Here is a 22,925-nt window from a genome sequence, read left to right on the forward strand (position 1 = left end):
AGTGACTAAGCATACATCGCACCATGTCCATCAAAGTACGATTTCTCCTTTCTACAACCCCATTTTGCTGAGGAGTTCCAGGCATTGTATACTGCGCTTCAATCCCACATACTTCAAGAAACCTTGCAAAAGGCCCTGCATTTTGCCCACTTTCATCATATCTTCCATAATACTCACCACCTCTATCTGATCTTACAGCTTTAATATTCTTGTTACACTGGAGTTCAACCAGAGCCTTAAAATTTTTAAAGGCTTCTAAAGATTCCGACTTTTCATGAATGAGCTCAATGTAACCATAACGTGAATAATCATCAATAAAGGTTATGAAGTATCTATAATTTCCCAAAGCAGCAGGAGTAATGGGACCACATATATCAGTATGTATCAATTCTAAGACATTTTCACTTCTCCCATCCTTTTGTCTCCTAGTTTTAGCAATAAGCTTCCCTTTAACACAATCAACACAAGTATCAAAATCAGAAAAATCTAGATTAGCAAGAATACCATCTTTAATCAACCTTTCCATTCTTGGTCTAGAGATGTGACTCAATCGTCTGTGCCATAACATAGAGGATATTTCACTAGCCCTACTACGCTTGGAACCAACTACAACACTCACAATAGGAGTATTGAGAGAAGGATAAGATAAAGAATGCATCAAGTCAATCCTGTATAAACCATAACACAATATACCAGAACCAACCATAATAGAATCATAATAAATACTAACCATTCCATTTCCAATCTCAAAAGTATATCCACATTTGTCCAAAAGAGAAATAGAGATAAGATTCCTCCTAATAGAAGGTACAAAAGCGGTTCCTTTTAAATCCAAAAATGTCCAGAGGCTAAATGAAGTTTTGCAGTGCCAATGTATTCAACTTTGACCTTCACACCATTTCCCATGTTCACCATCAACTCTCCATCACTCGGCCTTCTGGAGCTTTGTAATTCCTACAAGGAATTTGTAACATAAATATTTGCACCAGTATCTAACCACCAAGTGTCAGAGGGCACATCAACCATATTAGACTCAAAACACACTAGCGTAAAGGGTGTACCTTTCTTCTCTAACCAAGCTGTATATTTATTGCACCTTGCCTTCTTGTGCCCAAATGCATGACAAAAGTTACACTTTTCTTTGAACCCTTCTCTCTTAGGCTCTAGAGAGGTGCGCACACCAGCTTGTTGGGAAAACTTATTGAATTTCTTTACTTTATATGGCTTGTTCCCACTGCTATTACCCTTATGAAAATTCTTCTTGAAGTTTCCATTGTTTTGTGTCATCATAAAAACAGCAAGAGACTTTCCCTTTTTTATCACCTCTTCTTCTTGAGTGATGATAGCAGTTATTTCACTCAAGCTCCATTCATCTCTCTGAGCATTGTAGGTGGTCTTGAGGGCGTCAAATTGGGATGGCAAGGACTCAAGCACTTGCCACACAAGAAAACTATCTGCTAACTCAACTTTCATTTCCCTTAGCTTGTTAAAAAAATGGGTGAGCTTCATAATATGCTCACGGACTCCACTAACACCATCATAAGTTGTGGTAGTAAGCAACTTCATGAAAGTTCCCTTTTCCGCTTTGTCAAACTTGATGAACTTCTTCCCAACCGCAACCAAAAAATCTTTGGCACTATCAATATGAGTAATACTCTGCCTAATAGACTTGTCAATAGTGTACTTCATGATCATAAGACAAGTCCGGTTGGAATGCTCCCAACGCTCATAGTAGTTTTTCTCTTCGGCAGAACTTTCCTCAGTAAGTTTAGCAGGTGCCTCAACCCTCAAAGCCAAATCAAGATTCATGATTGCTAAATTGATAGTAAGAAACTCATACCAATCTTCATAATTAGTCCCTGTCAGTGCTTTGATGGCAGGTAATTGGAGAGACAAACCAGAATTGCCCAAAGCTGAGGACATCACAACAAGATTTATTATGCATGTAAAAGGAAAACAGAAAACATGCACTCATAAGGTCGTCACAATTTTTCATGCTAGAGTCTCAATGCACAATAGACTCTTACACATATAGTTAATCTCAAGTTTTATGCTAAAGTTTTCCATATACAATGGACTCATGCACATGATAAAGCAAAATAATTAAATACAATTACTTAAAATGACCCGCTATGGAAAGGATAAGACTAAGTCATCAAGTGCAGAGTATTTAACAATTTATTCATCGTCCTAAGCATCCTACCAAATTAATGATTTACCGATAGGGCAAATCAATTATCCATATGGACCTTAGTAAGGCAATGATTTCAAAAAACATAACAAACTCAATTTCCCTTTCTTTCTTTTTTTTCAGATAATTTTCAATAATACCCCCAATAATTTATGATGATTAGTCTCACGATAGGTGAGTACATAATCAATTAAAATCATTTGTATTAATACACAACAACATTATCCAAATTGTACTGGAAGTTTAATAAAAAGAAAACCCAATAATTTATCATAATTAGTCCCATGAGAGATGGATACGCAACTAATCAAAATCATTGGGTTTGATTCACAGCAATATTATCCATATTGCACTAAAAAAAATTGAACATAAAATTCAACTTCCAAAACACAAATATTATAAATAACATATATAAAATAACATGCATATCTCCCTTTGGATATTAGCACAACACACATAAAAGGTCAAGAATAATAAACCAACGGACCTTTTTTTTTTTTTTTTTTTTTTTTTTTTTAATGTCTTTTCAAGACATATATATATTCTTTAGAAAAAAAAAACAGAACAATGTCGAACAGTGGCCCAGTACCCAATGTGCGCCTCTTTTCAAGACATTTTCTTTAGAAAAAAAAAAAAAAAAAAAAAAAAAATTAACAATGCCGGGACATGTGCGCCTCCGCCAAGAATCTACGAAGGTTTTTTTTTTTTTTTTTTTTTTTTTTTTTTAAGGGTTGCAATGGCCGGATTTTCATTCAACCAAAGGAAATAAACAAAAATATATAATTTTCAGGGATGGGTCTGATGACCCATACGATTATTAGAATAATCCCCAAAAAAGAAAAACAGTGTAAACACAAGTCTAATGCAAATCTCATTGTTTACAAAATAATAATAATAATAATAATAATAATAACAATAATATTATTTAGAACAATGAGATTTATCACAGCCATGGAGAAAAGAGACAGAAAGCTTTGATATCAATTTTTAGAATTTTAATCTGTCTTACTCCATAGCATGTGAACAATAATAAAAAAAGAATGTAAACGTACCTTCTTTGCTTGAAGATGAATCTGCCATCTTCTTCTTTTGGCTTGTTGTGTTGTGTGTGTAGAGGGCACTAGTCACTCAACCCTAATTACTCTGATGACCTAATGAAGTTTAATGGGTTAACTTCATTATATATGTAGGGTGAGAGTACATGGCTTCCTCAAGTGCTTATAGAATTGGTCCAGCCCATTATGGACCCAAATATTAAAATGACTATGCAGCCCACCCAAAAAGTGAAATAAAATATAACAAAAGTGGCATAGTCTCATAGACATTACAAATAGGAAAAAACAAAAACTTTCTAAAAATAATTATACTATCAAATTATTAAAAAAAAAATTACATTTAAACCAAGGAAAATTAGTTTCTATCTCTGTGAGTTGACTTGCACTCTTTGATTTTTTTCATTTCATTTCTGCATATAAAAATAATAATAACTTAAAAAAAATCGTATATATATATATATAAAACCTTCTATAATTTTTTTAAAGAAAAGGATGGACCCTCTTGAATTGAGGCTTTGTTGAGATCTGGTCTCAAGCAAGTTTCGCTGAATCTTTATGCTACTCTCTTTTAGCAAATCTACAAGTGCAAAGAAACTTGGAAGATTCCCCTCATTGCAAAAACTACATATATAAGATGTGTTTTGAGCGTAATGTTATTCATTTGATGGAGAAGGTGGTTTCGCCCCTCCTGGACTAGCTTCGATCAATTGAACATGGGGTCCAATTCATCAAATTGAATCTACACGTAACTCGCATTAAGTGGGTTTAACATGCTCCGATTGATCAAATAGATGAATAAGTGTGCAAATAGGTGAGATTCGATGCATTCAATGCAACCTAAAACGTTTTGATCCATTAAACTCTTTTTAAGCCATGCAAGACAAGCCTAAAAAACGCCTAAATTAGGGAAATTTTCTTCTAGGAGAAGGATAAGTTTTCTTTAACTTTGTCTCAGTTATTATGCATTAAAGCTTAAACCTTTTTGTGTTGCAAGTGTTAAGACTTGGTTTGTTGGATTGAGTTTTTGGAGTGAAGTTTGATGGAGGGTGGTGCTTTACACGAGTATTGTATGGAGGGTTTAAATGTGTTGGTTATGTCGGTGTGAGATGTGTGTGTGGTTTTTTGGACAATTATTATTATTATTATTATTTTGGCGGAGACATGTGAACGATTTTGTCCTGTTGTTTCTCCTGTTTTATCGACATGCATGACCTTCAACAAACCATATCTAATTTTAATTTTTCAGCCCATAATTGATAAATGTAAGTTTAAGTCTCATGTTTTGCCGTTATATCTAATTAATATAATCGGAAAACCTCATATTTTAAAAAATTTGAAAACATCAAATTCATCCCAAAATGAAAGCCAGTGTGCTCTACAATATTCCTATGTTCTCTTTTGGGTAATAAATAAATAAATAATTACGAAATCCAACGTGGAGGCCAATACAAGATTTTTTATTTGTTTTGATCTATATTTTGTTTGTCTTTTTATTTTATATTCTCTTTCTTGGGTTCAACAACTGATCAGGACACTATTTCTGCGTATAATTGTTTTTTTTTTGGTAATATTTTAGAAATAGGAAATGCACGTGATGACCCGCTTCACGTGCGCGCATGTGCCAAAAACTTGGGTGATTTCGTGGAATCTCTTCTGTCATCGGCAATTGATCTTTGATATTTTATTGCCGCACATGCTTAATTATTCAAGTTTTGAAAATTTTAATTGCTCTAATCCATTACGAAATTGACTAGCTATGATATGGTTATTACTTTGACAGGCAAGGACCATGTTTTTAAGGAGAATGTTAGGTGCTATTTGGGTGTTTTTTAGGTGGATATTATTTTCTAAAAAAAAAAAAAAAGTTGATGTTGTTTCTCTCACTCGGTTTTTAAGAAAATAATATTCACATTAGATCCGAAAAACACTAGTAACCGAGAGAGCACCTAACAATCATGTGGGGGTAGCAACAAAAGGTTGGATGTGAGCTTGACTAGAGCAATAATCAAGTGTGATGCACTACAATATCTGACTGACCATGAGCTCGATCTGGTCATGCATGGGAGCGTGACGGTGACCATGGCCAGATATGGTGGCAGCCATTGCCGGCTGGAAATGGGCAAAAAACTGAGCCAACACTAACAGATTGATAATGGGCCACAGTAGAACAAAGGCCAACCATGTGCCAAAGAATATAGCTGAATTGGGCCGATAAAAGGGCGAAGAATTGGTCGAAAATAGGCATGGGTTAACATCAAAACCAACAATAAACCAAATAATTGGACTAACAAATCGTCATAAGATGGGTGACATGGGCCAAATTTAAGCCACTCGGGGCCTTTTTTCAACCAATTTATTTTCTCTCATTTTATTTTTTCATGCTTTTGTATTTTATTTTATTTTTCATATTCGCTAAACAACTTGTCGTTTTGGGGTCATATTTTTTGAACCAACTAAACGATTTGCTGTTTAGAATAGTTTGGGGCGCCTTTTTACATTTTTTCCAAAAAAAAAATAATAACGAAAGGTGTTTATCGGTGGTTAAGTTAATGATGGATTCAAAGGCAACTTATGTGGTGTGCAATAAGTAATAGCGACTATTCAAATCCTTTGTTAACTTCCTGATCAGGACACCCTACATAGTGATATTGCATGACATATATATTTGTAATATATATTAGAAAAAAAAATGTGGTGCTCCTTAGCATTAGCCTTCCCATCACGTTTATGTGGCTCAAACATTGCTTTGTAGCAACTTGGCTTGAGGTGAGGAGGTGTGCCATATCCATTGCGAAAACAATTTTTAACATAAGCAACAGATCGAACGGTGGACAATTATCTTGAGAATAAAGAATCTTAGAAATGCAGAATGACTTTGATGACCTAATTTTTTTTGTTTCTTTCGATACATTTATAAAAAAAATAAAAAAAATAAAAATTGTTCAGCTAAGTTGGAAACTCAAAGAGAAAGAGATTACCATTTACCATAGTACAAATTATGATTCTATTATGACCAATGAAACCATTGAAAAGTTTTGGCTTATTTAACAATTTTAGTCATCTTAAAACCATTGGAAATGTTAAATTGTTTTGTTATCGTGGAGGTAATTTCATTATTTTTTGTTTACTACTACTTAACAATTTTTTTTCTCTAGGGATAACACTTATCTATCGACTCACTACAAAAAAACTTAGAGTTAGGGACATTTTTAAGGTGATATTTTAGGCTAAAAAATGTCTATTTAATTAGGGACGCTCAAATATGAACATTTTGCAAATGTTACAAATAAAGTGACTAGAATTAAAATTAAGAATGTTTAAACAGTGAAAAATGTCCCTAAAAGCGGATATGTGAACAATACAAATCCCCTTTTAGAAGGGGACGTTTTGTACTATTCACGCGTTCTTAATCTTTAAAAAATAAAAAAATTTCCCTAAAAAAATTTATAATATATATATAAAATAAAAAATCAAATTAATTTTATTTTTTTAAATAAAATAAATTTAAATAATTTTTTTTTAAAAAAAAAAAAAAATTAGAGGGCTGCATCCACCCCTCATTTTAAAAAAATAAAAAAATAGAGGGCAGCAGCCACCCCTCGTTGGGGGTGGGAAGGCCACCCCAGATCTACCCGGGGTGGACTTAAGAAGGTTGCTTTGGCTTACAATTTAACTATTCATCTTTTAACTGTCATGCTTCTTTCAATGACTACATTATAATTTAATTTCAATTTTATTTTTTTGAAAATGCTTAAAAAAGAATGGCAAAAATTATAAATAATACAAATGAAAAAATAAAAAACAAAGGTTATAGAGGAATTCATTAAATTCAAAGCTCCACCCTTAAACTACTATCCAATTGATAATGTTCTTCCAAAGCTTTCAATTAGGATAATGTCTCCCCTCCAAAACTACAAAAAAATGGTTTTAATTTAATAGTAAAATCAACATCGTTGGAGCATGAATATCACGTGCAAAGGAACTATTGGCACGTAGGGGTGCATTGGTAGAGGTCTTGACGGATCTATGATGGCCAATGGCAAATTTGTGGAACGGCAGGCAACCAAGTTGATCGAATGACGGTGGTGGCGCATGGCAGAATGACAGTACCTTTCAGCGGCACGTGCATGGAATCTCCAATGAGGATGCACTCAATGACTTTGGAACAGTTGTCTTCCGAGGTTTCAAGTAATGCAGTCACAAGCTCAAAATGATGACAGTAAGAGAGAGAACCAAAAAAGATAGAGAGATGGTTTTTGCCGAAAATCAAAGCCGAAAAAAAATTGGAGAGAATGCTAGAAAATTAATAAATTTAAGAACGGTGATTCAGAACATGTGCTCTGATATCATGTTGAGAATAAGATTGTATATTGAATCACACTGAATACTGTAGAGAATGGGCCTATATATATGTATGCCAATATTACATATACATACATAAACCTTAAACCCATATTGGACAAACACTACATATATCTAATCGGATGAAATGTTTTTCCTGGTGTCAATTTCATTGACATTACTGAAAAATGGATGTGCAGTCTCCTTGACTAGAAAACAAATCTTATCCCATGGATGTGCAAGCTCCTCTCATAGATTCCAGATTTATTTTTACTCTAAAACTTCTACTAAAAAAAAATTCATATAGTAAACTTGACCATAAAAGACTCACAAGAACTTGCGCTGGTATCATCCATTGTCATCTTCCTCATAAACTACAAGTTGATTCCGTATATGTGTCTGGTTTACTAGAAGAAGTAGCTTGGCTAGAAAGGTCTCTCCATGGAACAAATGCAGGGTCTTTTGGAGTTGGAATTGTTGCAGCTTCACTGTCAAGCATAGCAATAACACTTGATATGATGGGACGGTCATTTGGGTCTTCTAGTACATATAAGAGTCCAATATTTACACACTTTACAAACTCATTTGCATTGCAAACTTCATGTAGAGCCGGGTCCACTAAATCCAACACCTTGTTTTCTCCCCACAATCTCCACGCCTGCGACAATTTTAACATCATAATTGGAATGACATATAAAATGACTCAAAAAAAAGAAAAAAAAAATAGTGATTACGAAAAATTAAACACACTTACATAACTTATAAGGCTTCTGGCTAGTTCTAACTGATAAAATCCCGTATTCTTTTTTCCACTTATAATCTCAAGTAGAACTACACCAAAACTAAAAACGTCGGATTTAACTGAAAAAAGTTCATCTATTACATACTCCGGAGACATATAGCCACTGCATGCCAATATTTATTAGTAGATAAGGTATGCACTTATTGTATATTCTTTGTTTAAACATAATATTTGGGATTGAAAATTGTGCTTACTAAGTTCCAACTACTCTGGTTGTATTTGCCCCAGTTTCTTTGCCTCCAACAATCCTTGCCAAGCCAAAGTCAAAAATTTGGGGGTTCATTTCCTCGTCTAAAAGAATATTGCTGGTTTTCAGATCTCTATGAATGATCCTCACTCTGGAGTCGTGGTGAAGATAAACAAGCCCACGAGCTATTCCCAAAATGATGTTGATGCGCATTTCCCAATCCAAACACATGCTTAGCTTTTGATCTTGCAAGTTTTCCATTTTTCATTCCAATTATAGTTTTAGCAACAGTAACAAATCAACTTTTACTCAAACAAGAGATATATAGACTATCAAGCACCGCAAGATATTAGGAATTCAGTTTAGAGACCAACAAAATATAAATGAGTCTAAGCTTTTGTTGGGCATGTACTCATAGAGTAAAACCTTTTCATCTCCTTTTATGCAATATCCCAGAAGTCTAACAAGATTTCTATGTTGAAGTTTTGCAATTAATACCACCTCATTTTTAAATTCCTGTAAGCCTTGTCCCGAGACACTTGAGAGTCTTTTTATCGCAATTTCTTGACCTCCTAGAAATATGCCCTAAGACACCATACTCACAACGTTACCAATAACCAAAAACTAGTTTACATGACCACTACAACAATTAATGTTGATGAAATTACCTTGTATACGGGCCCATATCCCCCTTGTCCGAGCTTGTTGGCATCAGAGAATCTATTTGTAGCTAATAGAATGCTTTCCAAATCAAAAAATGGTAAATATATGTCTTTTTCATCTTCTTTGAACTCACTCGAGCCCATCAAGTCTTTGAGATGTCTTTCATGGTCTAATGTGCGAAGTACTCGATTTCTTTCCTCCTTTCTTCTGTTTTCTGAGTTTCGAAGATAACCATATATATTAGTTACAAGCTAGATATAACGACACGAAAGGATAATTAGTATTATTTTAATTCAAAGGGACAAAACCTCAGACCGTGCACGGCGTGCATTATGAAAAGCCATTACCTTCTTTCTTGGCCATCATTTTTCTCCATACAAATACACCAGTAATGGTACATGTGAGAGCAAACACACTTATAAGAGATACCATAACACTCAGAGGCAACCCGGCCTTCTTTCTTCTTAAAGGTGTTGGCATATGTGACTTTTGCAACCCATCAAATACCGTGGGCCCCAGGTTTTGGTGTTTTTCCTTTTTCCTTCTTCTATTGGTTTTACTATCACGTGATGAATTTGGTTTACTTCTCCTAGAAGGGTTTGGACTTGTAGTACTTCTTTGATAAGGAGAAGTTGACTGACCTTAGCACCTTATAAAAGGCTAGCTTTAGTCTTTTATTGACACACAGCAGCAAACGCCGCACAAGAGAAATAGTAGTGTGGGTAGTGTGTTTTCTTCTTGGTTTTGAGAGATAGCCAAGAGAGAAAAACAAGAGGGCTGCAGTGCAAAGATAGTGAGCACCAAACCTGTTTTCTTCTTGATTTTGGAGGAGCCAAAATAAGAGAGAAAAAGAAAAAGGGTGCTACTGCGGGAGAGAAAAAGAAATAGAGACCAACCGCCATCGTATCCTAGCAAAAGAAGAAGAGTTAGTATTCCTGTCTTTTGTTTTCTCCTTTTGAGAATAATCTCTATTGTGGAATAGTGAGATTTGGGTGTATTGGGGTTTTGGGTCTGAGTGATTTTTTTTCTCTACTATATTTTTGTACTCCATCTTTCATAGTGAATTTATTCGTGATTGCCTCTGCCAGTGGATATACCTCACATTGAGGGAACCACTTAAATCTTGGTGTTATCTTGTGTGTGATTGTTCTCACTTTATTTAGCCGTAATTGTGATCATGTGATTTTTGCACAACAAGTGGTATCAGAGCTTAGGTTCGAGAAATCAAATTGACGGCAAATATGACGAGTACCAAGTTTGAAGTGGAGAAGTTTAATGGGAAGAATAATCTCTCTTTGGCAGATAAGGATGAAGGATTTGTTGATTCAACAAGGAGTTCACAAGGCGTTATTGGGAAAGGCAAAGAAACCTGAGAAGATGGAGAATGATGTTTGGGAAGAGATGGATGCGAAGGCTGCCAGTGCAATCCATCTTAATTTGTTAGATGAAGTCATTCATAATGTGATTGATGAAGAAAAGGCAGAATCAATTTGGCAGAAATTGGAGAGTTTGTATATGGCGAAGAATTTGACGAATAAGCTGTACGTGAAAAAGCAGTTATATGGTTTACAGATAGAGGAAAATACAGATCTACTGGAACACCTCAACAAGTTCAACATGTTGAATACACAATTGTTGAATTTTGCAGTGAAGATTGGAGAAGAAGATACAGCGATACTTCTGTTGGCATCGCTTCCCCCTTCTTATGATCACCTGATTACAACATTGTTATATGGGAAAGAGACTCTGGCATTTGAAGAGGTAACGGGATCTTTCTTGTCACATGAGACACGAAGAAAACCTGTCAATGATCAGGCTGATGGGCTTGTGGCACGGTTTGAGCCAAAGCGTGGAAGAGATAAGTTTAAGGGGAAGAATGACAGAGGTAAGCAGTATCGGTCTATGTCACGATCGGCACAGAGTGGAGAATCTCGGTCAGATGCAAAAGATGTGGAGTGCTATTATTGTCATACGAAAGGGCACTACAGAAAATTTTGCAGACTGATGAAACAAGATCTTGAAGATAAGAAGAGACAAGGTTCCGGAGATTCAGTTAGTGTGGCCGATGGTGAGTTTGATGACAGCGAGGTTAGCGCAGATGTTCTTTCAGTTTCCTCAGGTAAAAATTCTCTCATAGACTCTTGGGTTTTGGATTCTGCTTGTTCATATCATATGTGTCTGAATAGGCAGTGGTTTGACACATTTAAATCCTGTAATGCGGGTACAATGCTAATGGGCAATGATGCTAGGTGTAAGGCCATTGGACTAGGTACAATAAAAGTCAGAATGTTTGATGGGATTGTCAGGATACTCACTAATGTTAGATATGTTCCCGACCTTAAGAAAAATTTGATCTCATTAGGCACATTAGATTCTTTAGGCTATGGTTATTCAGCCAAAGATGGAGTTATGAAAAAAACTAAAGGTGCTATGGTGATAATGAAAGGCAAAAAAATTGGCAATTTGTATAAGTTACTCGGGGACACAGTTACAGGTGGAGCTGCACTGTCCACCTCGACAGAACCAAATGATGATAACACAGTTTTGTGGCATATGCGGCTTGGTCATTTAGGCGAGCGTAGTATGTTTGAGCTTCACAAGAGGAATTTGTTAAAAGGTGTGAAGTCATGTAAATTGGGTTTCTGCAAGTACTGTCTATATGGGAAGCAACGTAGAGTCAGCTTTAAAGTGGCATCTCATACTAGCAAAGGTGTTCTCGACTATGTTCACTCTGATGTTTGGGGACCAGTGGCGGTGCCATGAAATGGATGTGTACATTATTTTGTTAGTTTTATTGATGATTTCTCAAGAAAGGTCTGGGTATATTTTATGAAGCACAAGTCAGAGGTTTTCACTATCTTCAAGCAGTGGAAGGCGCAGGTGGAAAATCAGACTGGAAGAAGAGTAAAGTATCTGAGATCCGACAATAGGTTAGAATACAAAGACACTGCATTCTTGGAATTCTGCAAAACAGAAGACATTACTCGTCACTTCACAGTGAGAGGGACTCTACAGCAAAACGGAGTTGCCGAAAGGATGAACAGAACATTGTTGGAAAAGGCGAGATGTATGAGGTTAAGTGCAGGATTGCCAAAGAGTTTCTGAGCTGAGGTAGTTAATTATGCATGCTTCGTCACCAACCGATCTCCAGCCTCTAGGATTGACTTCAAGATTCCAGAGGAAGTATGGTCAGGTAAACTGGTTGATTATTCTATGTTGAGAATATTTGGTTGTCCGACATACGTTCATGTGCAGAGTGGAGAACGATCGAAATTAGATTCAAAGTCAAGAAAATGTATTTGTCTTGGTTTGGAATCTGGTGTTAAAGGCTATTGGCTATGGGATCCAGTTTCAAAGAAGAAGATTGTTAGTAGAGACGTGGTATTTGATGAGGCCTATATGTTAAGAAATGGTGAGAGTGAAGCATCGACTGAGAGCCAGAAAGGGAAACAAGTCGTGGAGGTGGAGCTTGATGAACAGTGTTCACTCAAGGACATATGTGATGACGAAGAATCGTCAAGAGATTCAGAGCACTGAAAAGAGCCTTATTCTTTAGCAAGAGGCAGAGAGAAACGTGATTGAAAAGCACTGGAGAGGTATGGATTTGAGGACATGGTTTCCTTTGCTCTGACAGCTGGTAGTGGAGTCTCATCGTCTGTTTAGAATTGCATGCCGACAGAGGTGGAGTTACTACAGAAAGGTAAAGCTTGGGAATCGACAGAATTGCTCAAGGCAAAGAAGGCTAAAGGGTGGAGATAGGTCTACAGAAAGAAAGGGTCAACAGAGAAAGTTGTGTGGCCTAGAGGACTGGTAGAGAAGCATGGTAATCTGTCGAAACCAGGTCCTATACTCAAGTTCAAGAGATGCTTGGACTTGAGTGTCACTTGTGGAATGTGATAGCTCTTAGGGGCTTGGGCAGTGGCATCAGAAGGCGATTCGTTTTGTTGTGATTTGATGGGTTTCAAGTCAAGGTGGAGATTGTTGGCATATGTGACTTTTGCAACCCATCAAATACCGTGGGCCCCAGGTTTTGGTGTTTTTCCTTTTTCCTTCTTCTATTGGTTTTACTATCACGTGATGGATTTGGTTTACTTCTCCTAGAAGGGTTTGGACTTGTAGTACTTCTTTGATAAGGAGAAGTTGACCGACCTTAGCACCTTATAAAAGGCTAGCTTTAGTCTTTTATTGACACACAGCAGCAAACGCCGCACAAGAGAAATAGTAGTGTGGGTAGTGTGTTTTCTTCTTGGTTTTGAGAGATAGACAAGAGAGAAAAACAAGAGGGCTGCAGTGCAAAGATAGTGAGCACCAAACCTGTTTTCTTCTTGATTTTGGAGGAGCCAAAATAAGAGAGAAAAGGAAAAGGGGTGCTACTGCGGGAGAGAAAAAGAAATAGAGACCAACCGCCATCGTATCCCAGCAAAAGAAGAAGAGTTAGTATTCCTGTCTTTTGTTTTTTCCTTTTAAGAATAATCTCTATTGTGTGATAGTGAGATTTGGGTGTATTGGGGTTTTGGGTCTGAGTGATTTTTTTTCTCTACTATATTTTTGTACTCCATCTTTCATAGTGAATTTATTCGTGATCGCCTCTGCCAGTGGACGTACCTCACATTGAGGGAACCACTTAAATCTTGGTGTTATCTTGTGTGTGATTGTTCTCACTTTATTTAGCCGTAATTGTGATCGTGTGGTTTTTGCACAACAAAAGGCTCTTCTAACGATGAAGGAAGATGACCTTCTACAAGAAAGAAACAGGACACCCGTTATGTTTATGAAAGTGAACAAGCTCCAATGGCTAAATCAAATGATGATAAATAAAATTCAAGATATATTGTTGAGAATCATTTTTGCAATTGTAATATCTATTGTTAGGGCAAGATTATCATGATATTGCTAAAGATGATTTTGAAAATTCTAGGAAACACCACCCAATTTCTACGTAAAATTAGAGGTGATGATGCATAAAGTAAAAGAACACTTTTTGAAAGCAAGATATGTGCTCAGTTCATCAGGAAAATCACCATCTACAAGAAATAAACAGGACTACTCTCACATAAATATTTAAAATCTGAAAACAACTTTTCTTTTTTGATAGTGAACAAGCTCCTACAAATATACTGTTTAGATTCATCCACGCAATTATAATGTCTATTGTTAGTGCATGCAGGTTAAGCATGATATTGCTAAAGAGGATTTGAAAGTTCTTCCAAAAACCTCCCATTTTCTAATGTACAACTAGAAGTGATTATACATAAAGAAAAAGAAAAATTTTTGAAAGCTGCACAATCCTCAATTGAACAGAACAAAAGCTTCCTAACACTCATGAAATGCAATGAAGAAATCAGTATTGATTTATGTTAGTTCTTGTGTTTGCTTAATTCAGTTCCAAAATGCAGATGCTACTGTTCACGGGCTCAAACACTGATATAGAATGCTCAGAATCTAATCTGCACCGTTCATAATGTAGATTCATGTGTTGTGAACGTCCCTGCAAAATTTCAGCTCAATCGGACCACAAATACCCATCGAACGGAGCTGTTGATCAAGACTAGACATGCCGGGTCCGGACCGCAATTCCCCGGGTCCGGACCGCAATTCCCCGGGTCCGGACCTCATTTCCAAAAACTCAAATTTTACTCCGCAAAGCCGTGTCCGGACAGCCCATTAACATGTCCGGACACCCCGTAAGTTTTAGGCCCAAAAACGTGATTTTAAGTGGGTTAGGTCTAGGGTTTTGTCAGGAGTATATATACATCATTATAGAAGAGAGAAGTACGGATTTTCACCCCCAGAGAGTTCGTCGGAGGCTGTGCTAAGAGAGATCATATGTGGTGAGCGTTAAATTGAATCTCTTAGAGTTTTAGTTATTCCTTTGATAAATTTACGGTTGAGAAGTCTATCGGAAGGGTCCAGTAAAGGAGAATCACGTTGAAGAAGATTGTGAGCAAGGAGACGAGTTGTAGGCTTGTCGATCTTACAGAGCCAAGGTCTTGCAAAGGGTTGTAAGTGTTCCTAGTGTCTGTAATCTCTGGATAATCTTTTGATAGTGATTTCCTAGGTTTGGCTGCCCCGAAGAGGTTTTACTTTTAGATCGGTTTCTAAATGGTTTCCTCTTCATAACCAAAATATCTGTGTCTGCCTCTTTATTGCTTTATATATTTTGGGTGATTGAATTGTTTATTGCTTCATAATATTAATTCCGCATAAATTGTGATAAACAAGTTTTTGGAGTCGGCATAGCGTTTTTCAATTGGTATCAGAGCGGGTTCACTCTATTTGGATTAAAATCTTGAGTGAGATCTGTTGACTCCTGTTTGCTATGAATACTTCTCAAGGGGAATATGATCTTATAAACTCCTTCAACAATTTGTTGAAAAAATTCACTCTTTTGAGACATCAATACACAAATTGTTTGGGGGAGTTTCAAGATCTTAAACATGTGAATGAATCTATTGTTACTAAATTGTCTGAATCACATGCTTTAATTGATTCTTTAAAATGTGAAAATTTTGTTTTAGGTTCTAAAGTTGATTTGTTAGAGCATAAATTAAAAGAGTCAGAAACTCAATTGGAAAAATTCTCTAGCAATTCCCTTGAGAATATGTTACATACTCAGAATTCTGATTGTGATAAATCTGAGTTAAGCTTTGATTGTCATGTTGCTTTGTCTTCTAACAATGATTCTACTTCCGAGATAATATTTGTTAAATCAGAAAAAGTAGAAGACTTTGTGGTTAAAAGAAAAACAGCAGCTGCATCGACCTCACAAGGTAAGAAAGTTAAGAAAATTCATATTGAACCTTATGTATCTTACCCCAAATATAGAGTCGTCCATCCTCCTAGGAATCTACCTCCTAAAAGGTTTATCCCTACTTGTCATCATTGTGGAAAAGTTGGTCATATTCGACCCAACTGTTTTAAATTGAAACCTCATGTGTATAAAAATAACAATTCTGTTTCTAGGAAAGATTATGAGGGTTTGGTAATGATGATGGGAGGTGTGTCTAGAGTAGACAAGTTTGAAAATGTTCACGTCTCTACACCTTTATTCAAGAAGGTTTGGGTTAGGAAGGATTATACCATTCACCCATTGAGGGGGAGTGGTAGTGATCTCACCTAAAGTTAGGTGAGTCAATAACATGCCTATGATTGATTGTTTTGCTTATTTTTGAATATCCTAGAGCGTGTTATTTTTCTTTGCTTTGCATTTTTTTTTGTTTTTGCTTTATTGTTTATGCACTGTATTGTTTTCGTTGTTACACTTTCTGTAGGAAGAGTATATACATGATTGTTTTGAGATTCATGTTTTGAGGCATATTCATAAAGGATTTTTCAAGAAATTCATATATCATGATCTTTGAAAAGCTTATAGATGAGATGTTGTGTGCGGACCACCAAGATTTTTGTCTACTTGCTAATCAAATGTTCAAGAATGTGTAATGTCTTGTGAAGACCTAGAAGTAGTTATTAAACCAATCATTATTTTGTAGTGGGACCTATAAGATGTGATGAAAGTTTAATGCTAAAGGACATTCATGTCTTGCCTGTTGTAATCTCAATTCAAGCATGTTGTTTTGTTTTGCATTGCATTTTTCTTTGTTTTGCATTTGTTTTTCTTTTGTGTGCATTTCTTTTGTGAAAAATTTCAAAAAGACAAAAATATGTTACTTTGATTGTTTCCTTTTCTTTCTTTTATCTTATGCACCTAGATAGTCCATTAATTTCTCATGTTGCTTTTTATGGATTTAATTCCTTACATCTTGGAATGTTCTTAATATGCATGGGATGAAAATTTGTGTCAATGGACTTGTTTTTGTGGTTACCTAAAGCCTGAGCTTATGTGGTACATTTTGCCTATGCTTTATCTTTTGTGCACATTTAAGCTTAAATTGAGGTTTTGTTTCACTTTATTTGTGAGGTCTGTTAGGTAACCATATGAGGTTTTTGACTAGTCATATTTTTCAAATTGACCATATGCTAGTTGAACTTAAGGCTTAAAAGTTCCTGTTTTCTCTTTTGTGATAAACAACAAAAGTTTAAGGACACTTTCTCAAAGAGAAAAATAAACAAAATAGTGAAACAAATAAAATCAAAAGATCATATTCCAAAAGGAATTTATTTCACTGTGTCAAACTTGTGCAAAATGTTTTACAAAGAGAAATGTATAGGATGAGAGTGGCTAGGCCCTAGTATGATAAGGTTTGACTTTTGATTTGATATACTTGTCAAAACCTCATGGTGGTGAAACTTTCTCCTCATTTTGTAAGTTGAAAATTTTTCTCTTTGGATGGCTTACCCACACACCACACAAGCATGGGATGAATGGAACATTTTTCTTTGCTTGGGTTAAGCAATATGAGTTTCTTGCCATTTTTAGTCTCATGTATATTGTGCATATTTGGAGCATGTTTGGATATTCATTGTGCAATACATGAGTCATTGATGTGTTATCATGTGTGTTCATTTAACTTTTGAGGGGGAGAAACATGCTTTGCATTTCCAGTTTCTTGTTGTTAATTGAGTCATACATTGAGGGGGAGTTTTGCTGATGTTTCTTTATGATCACGCATTCTACGTCATTTTTTTTTTTCATGAGTTTTATTTATGTCTTCTTGTTCCACATATGCCTTGATGTATTTTGTGAAGTGTTTCAAGAAACATGAAGACCTTTTGTCATTCTGTGACAAAAAGGGGGAGTAAATATGGGGAGATGATGGGATTGGCTCGACATTTTGGTTTTGTCACTGAATTGCCAAAGGGGGAGTTTGTTAGTTCTTGTGTTGGCTTAATTCAGTTCCAAAATACAGATGCTACTGTTTATGGGCTCAAACACTGATATAGAATGCTCAGAATCCAATCTCCACCGTTCATAATGTAGATTCATGTGTTATGAACGTCCCTGCAAAATTTCAGCTCAATCGGACCATAAACGCCCATCGATCGGAACTATTGATCAAGACTGGACAGGTCGGGTCCGGACCGCAATTCCCCGGGTCCAGACCTCATTTCCAGAAACTCAAATTTTACTCCTCAAAGCCGTGTCCGGACAGCCCATTAACATGTCCGGACACCCCGTAAGTTTTAGGCCCAAAAACATGATTTTAAGTGGGTTAGGTCTAGGGTTTTGTCGGGGGTATATATACATCATTATAGAAGAGAGAAGTACGGATTTTCAGCCCCAGAGAGTTCGTCGGAGGCTGTGCTAAGAGAGATCATATGTGGTGAGCGTTAAATTGAATCTCTTAGAGTTTTAGTTATTCCTTTGATAAATCTACGGTTGAGAAGTCTATCGGAAGGGTCCGGTAAAGGAGAATCACGTTGAAAAAGTTTGTGAGCAAGGAGACGAGTTGTAAACTTGTCGATCTTACAGAGCCAAGGTCTTGCAAAGGGTTGTAAGTGTTCCTAGTGTCTATAATCTTTGGATAATCTTTTGATAGTGATTTCCTGGGTTTGGCTGCCCCGGAGAAGTTTTACTTTTAGATCGGTTTCTAAAAGGTTTCTTCTTCGTAACCAAAATATCTGTGTCTGCCTCTTTATTGCTTTATAGATTTTTGGTGATTGAATTGTTTATTGCTTCATAATATTAATTCCGCATAAATTGTGATAAACAAGTTTTTGGAGTCGGCATAGCGTTTTTCAATTTAAACAAGACATAAATATATATATATATATATATATATATATATATATATATATATAGGACAAGCTCCTCCTTTGTGGTATGATTCTTTCTTCACTAATAGAACTATCTAAATATGTAAGAGGCATATGAAATAGCATCCTGACCTTTAGTAAAATTTATATTTGAGCCATTCCATAGGTAGTTTTCAGTGCAAAGGCACCTGCTCTGTCCATCTCTTGCTACTTTGCAAGTTGAATTTGGCCAGTCCTTGCAATCTGTGGATAAAGTACAAGTTGGCTCCTTTGGGGGCTCCCAACTAATCTCTTCTTCATCTTTAACTTCAAAATTATAGTTGCCAGAATCATTGGTCTTATTAAACGGCAATGACTCATTGAGCTGCAGAATTTCTTTTGAATTTATATCATCTCTTGCATTTTTTACTTGGATGACAAATTTTCGTGTACTTGGATCAATACTCACAACTCGAAAGGTGCCACTGGGTGTCTTGAAGCTAACCTGGCCTGTGGAATTGCCGCAGTAAAAATAGAAGTACATGGGGTCACCGCAATTTGGTCCAGTGCTCAGTGGATAGGGGATCGGGTTTGTACCACATGGCTCACAATTCCTAACTGTTGATTCTGCAAAGGTATCCAATTTGGAATCCTAATTATAACAAGCCGCCCAAGGGTGAGAAGCGATCATGTACAGCAAAAGTTAATTTCTCAAAACAAAGCTAAACAGAATTATTTAATGTCATCGTCAAGCATGAAAAAGGTGAAATTTTAAAAAAAAAATCCATACCAGCAGAGGTGGTTTGTCACATCTTTTCTATTTTCCAAAAAATTACCTTCACTAAATTAGCCAGATTAGTATCAATGTGTAAAAGAAGTACCTATAACAGATTTTGCCACGCGGACAGAGAGGTCACGACCACCATTTGTATACTCCTCTTGAAGATTTCTTAGATCCGAATTCCAAATCCAGCAGGTGTCGGTCCCAGCAGTAGTCTCACTTCTTAGGCTGCTGTTTTGAGCTACCTCATATGAATAAGCCTGGCACGGTTGTCTGTCGTCAAGGCACTGCTTTCTGCATTCTGTCTCATTTTTTACCTTGAAATAATAGTCTGGGTTGCTCACTTTCATCATCTTTAAGATCAAGAACATGTCGTTGTTGTCAGATGAGGTCAAACTTCTGATGCACCCATCCAAAAAATCTCTAGAATCCCAATTCGTCTGGTTAGTAGGCTGGAACCCTGGCAAACACTTGCATACGAATGGCCTATTGTTAATATTGCAGCTGCCGAATTTCCCACAAACATTGTAAATGTTACATTCGTCTTTCGGCTTCCACAATATCAAATCCCAATTTCCCATGTCAACATCCCAGTTCAGATACAGTAATTCCCCATTATAATTCATCACTAATCTTGTGTAACTATAATTCATCACTAACCCTGTCTAATTAAAATCCAGCTGCAATTGTGCTGATCTTTTTTGCTGAGGTGGTTTCTTGGTACGCTTCACGCTCTTGCTGAAATTTGATAACAAGTTGGCTATGGCATAGGGCATTTCATCTGAGCTCAAGAAGTTGCCTGACATCCAACTTCTCCAATAATCGCCCGTCTTTTTTGAGATAACGTAGTGGCCCTCTTCATCTTGATATTGCTTAAACGTGAGGTCACCGTCACCTATCCATGAAGTCAACATCAGCTCTTGATCCATCTTCATACCTGAAAGAAATGTATCCGTTGGATATTGGAAGCTCTTCCACAGACTCGTCGCAAACTGATCATCCCTTAAGACCAGGTTTCCAGAATCCTTGAGCTTCACAGATCGTCTTGTAGACCCAAAACTCTCATCACCTACACTCCAATAAACGTTTCCAGTATTAATATCCGATACCTTGAGGTTGCCATCTTCTGCGATTCCAAAAGTTCCAATGGAACCGTTGAGTACAGGTCTGTCTCTGTTGGCAACCCACACAACTGTTTGTTGATCCTGTTTGTACCAAATCCCAACGAACCTTTTGTGGCTAGAGCTTCTGATAGGAGTAAAGAATCCCAGTTCAAACGTTTCTCCACTAGAGACAAGGGTTGTTCCATTGTCAGTAATCCACTCGCCCTGCTTCAGAGTATCTCTGGCCATGGCATAGCAATAATCCACACGACAGGAAAACAACAAGAGTATGTACGAGAACAAGATGGAAGACAACAACCAACTTGCAGACAATATAGTACAGTTGACTTTTCTTCTATGGCTTACCATCATGAACAAAGCAGGTGACTAATTTAACTGAAATTTTCTATCATTTCAAGCACACTGGTTCTGGTTCTATAGTACCCCTCACGATTGCCTGGTACAAAAATGCAGCCCCCATGTTCTTGCTTTTTAAGCAACAAGCTTCCTCATCGGAAATTTTCATTATTTTGGTCTCCAATTTGTCCATTCCATCTATAATATTATTTTTATGGTTTAAGTGGCTTTTCCTTTTACTTTTCTTGTTCTGGTCGAGTCGTTGTGAGAAATTAATTAACAATTACAAATGAGTAGGGGGCTGGGTTTCAATAAATTAATTGAATGACAACGACGCCTGCCTTAATTTATTTTTGTTTATTGAGGACCTTGAGTCAATTAAAAATTAAACTAAACCCATGACTCGCCATATGCAATTCTTCGTAAAAAATATTAAATTGTCAAAGTGGCATAGTCTCATAGACATTACAATTTAATTACAAATAGGAAAAAACAAAAACTTTCTAAAAATAATTATAATATGAAATTATTAAAAAACAAATTCCATTTAAACCAAGGAAAATTAGTTTCTATCTCTGTGAGTTGACTTGCACTCTTCGATTTTTTTTTTTCATTTCATAGCTGCATATAAAAATAATAATATCTTAGAAAAAAACCTCGTATAACATATATATATATATATATATATATATATATATATATTATACGAGGTTTTTTTCTAAGATATATATATATATATATATATATAACCTTCTATAATTTTTTTAAAGAAAAGGATGGACCCTCTTGAATTGAGGCTTTGTTGAGATCTGTTCTCAAACAAGTTTCGCTCATTCTTTATGCTACTCTCTTTTAGCAAATCTACGAGTGCAAAGAAACTTGGAAGATTCCCCTCATTGCAAAAACTGCACATATATGAGATGTGTTTTGGGCATAATGTTATTCATTTGATGGATAAGGTGGATTTGCCCCTGAACTAGCTTCGATCAATCGAACTTGGGTCCAATTCATCAAATTGAATCTACACGTAACTCGCATTAAGTGGGTTTAATGTGCTCCGATTGATCGAATAGAGGAATAAGTGTGCAAATAGGTGAGATTCAATACATTTAATGCAACCTAAAACGTTTCGATCCATTGAACTCCTTTTAAGTCATGCAAGACAAGCCTAAAATACGCCTAAATAAGGGGAATTTTCTTCTAGGAGAAGGATAATTAAGTTTTCTTTAACTTTGTCTCGGTTATTATGCGTTAAAGCTTAAGCCTTTTTGTGTTGAAAGTGACTTGGTTTGTTGGATTGACTTTTTGAAGTGAAGTTTGATGGAGGGTGGTGCTTTATACGAGTATTGTATGAAGGGTTTAAATGTGTTGGTTATGTTGGTGTGAGATGTGTGTGTGGTTTTTTGGACAATTATTATTATTATTTTGGCGGGGAGACATGTGAACGATTTTGTCCTGTTGTTTCTCCTGTTTTAGAAAATTGATCTATGTCATTGGCAATTGATCTCTGATATTTTATGGCCGCATATGCTTAATTATTCGAGTTTTGAAAATTTAAATTGCTCTAATCCATTACGAAATTGACTAGCTATGATATGATTATTACTTTGACCGGCAAGGACCATGTTTTTAAGGAGAATGTTAGGTGTTTTTTTGGTGTTTTTTAGGTGGATATTATTTTTTAAAAACGCAAAAAAAAAAATTAAAAAAAAGTTGATGTCGTTTCTCTCACTTGGTTTTTAAAAAAATAATATTCACATGAGACTCGAAAAACACTAGAAAAACACTAATGACTAAGAGAGCACCTACCAT

At 36.1% G+C, this 22,925-nt stretch overlaps 1 pseudogene across 1 annotated transcript; it reads right to left on the minus strand.

Annotated features, from left to right (window-relative positions):
- Window positions 1-7,945: 7,945 nt before the first annotated feature.
- On the minus strand, window positions 7,946-21,224 carry LOC132181313 (G-type lectin S-receptor-like serine/threonine-protein kinase At4g03230; annotated as a pseudogene). Its single transcript, XR_015912110.1, has 10 exons — window positions 19,754-21,224; window positions 19,026-19,499; window positions 13,943-13,977; window positions 13,362-13,363; window positions 9,587-9,699; window positions 9,245-9,453; window positions 8,951-9,161; window positions 8,584-8,821; window positions 8,342-8,492; window positions 7,946-8,245 (listed from the first exon to the last, which is right to left on the minus strand). The product of XR_015912110.1 is annotated as a G-type lectin S-receptor-like serine/threonine-protein kinase At4g03230 (transcript).
- Window positions 21,225-22,925: the final 1,701 nt, after the last annotated feature.

This window comes from Corylus avellana, chromosome 5, assembly GCF_965113065.1.
Source record: "Corylus avellana chromosome 5, dhCorAvel1.hap1.2, whole genome shotgun sequence".
Classification (NCBI taxonomy): Eukaryota; Viridiplantae; Streptophyta; class Magnoliopsida; order Fagales; family Betulaceae; genus Corylus; species Corylus avellana.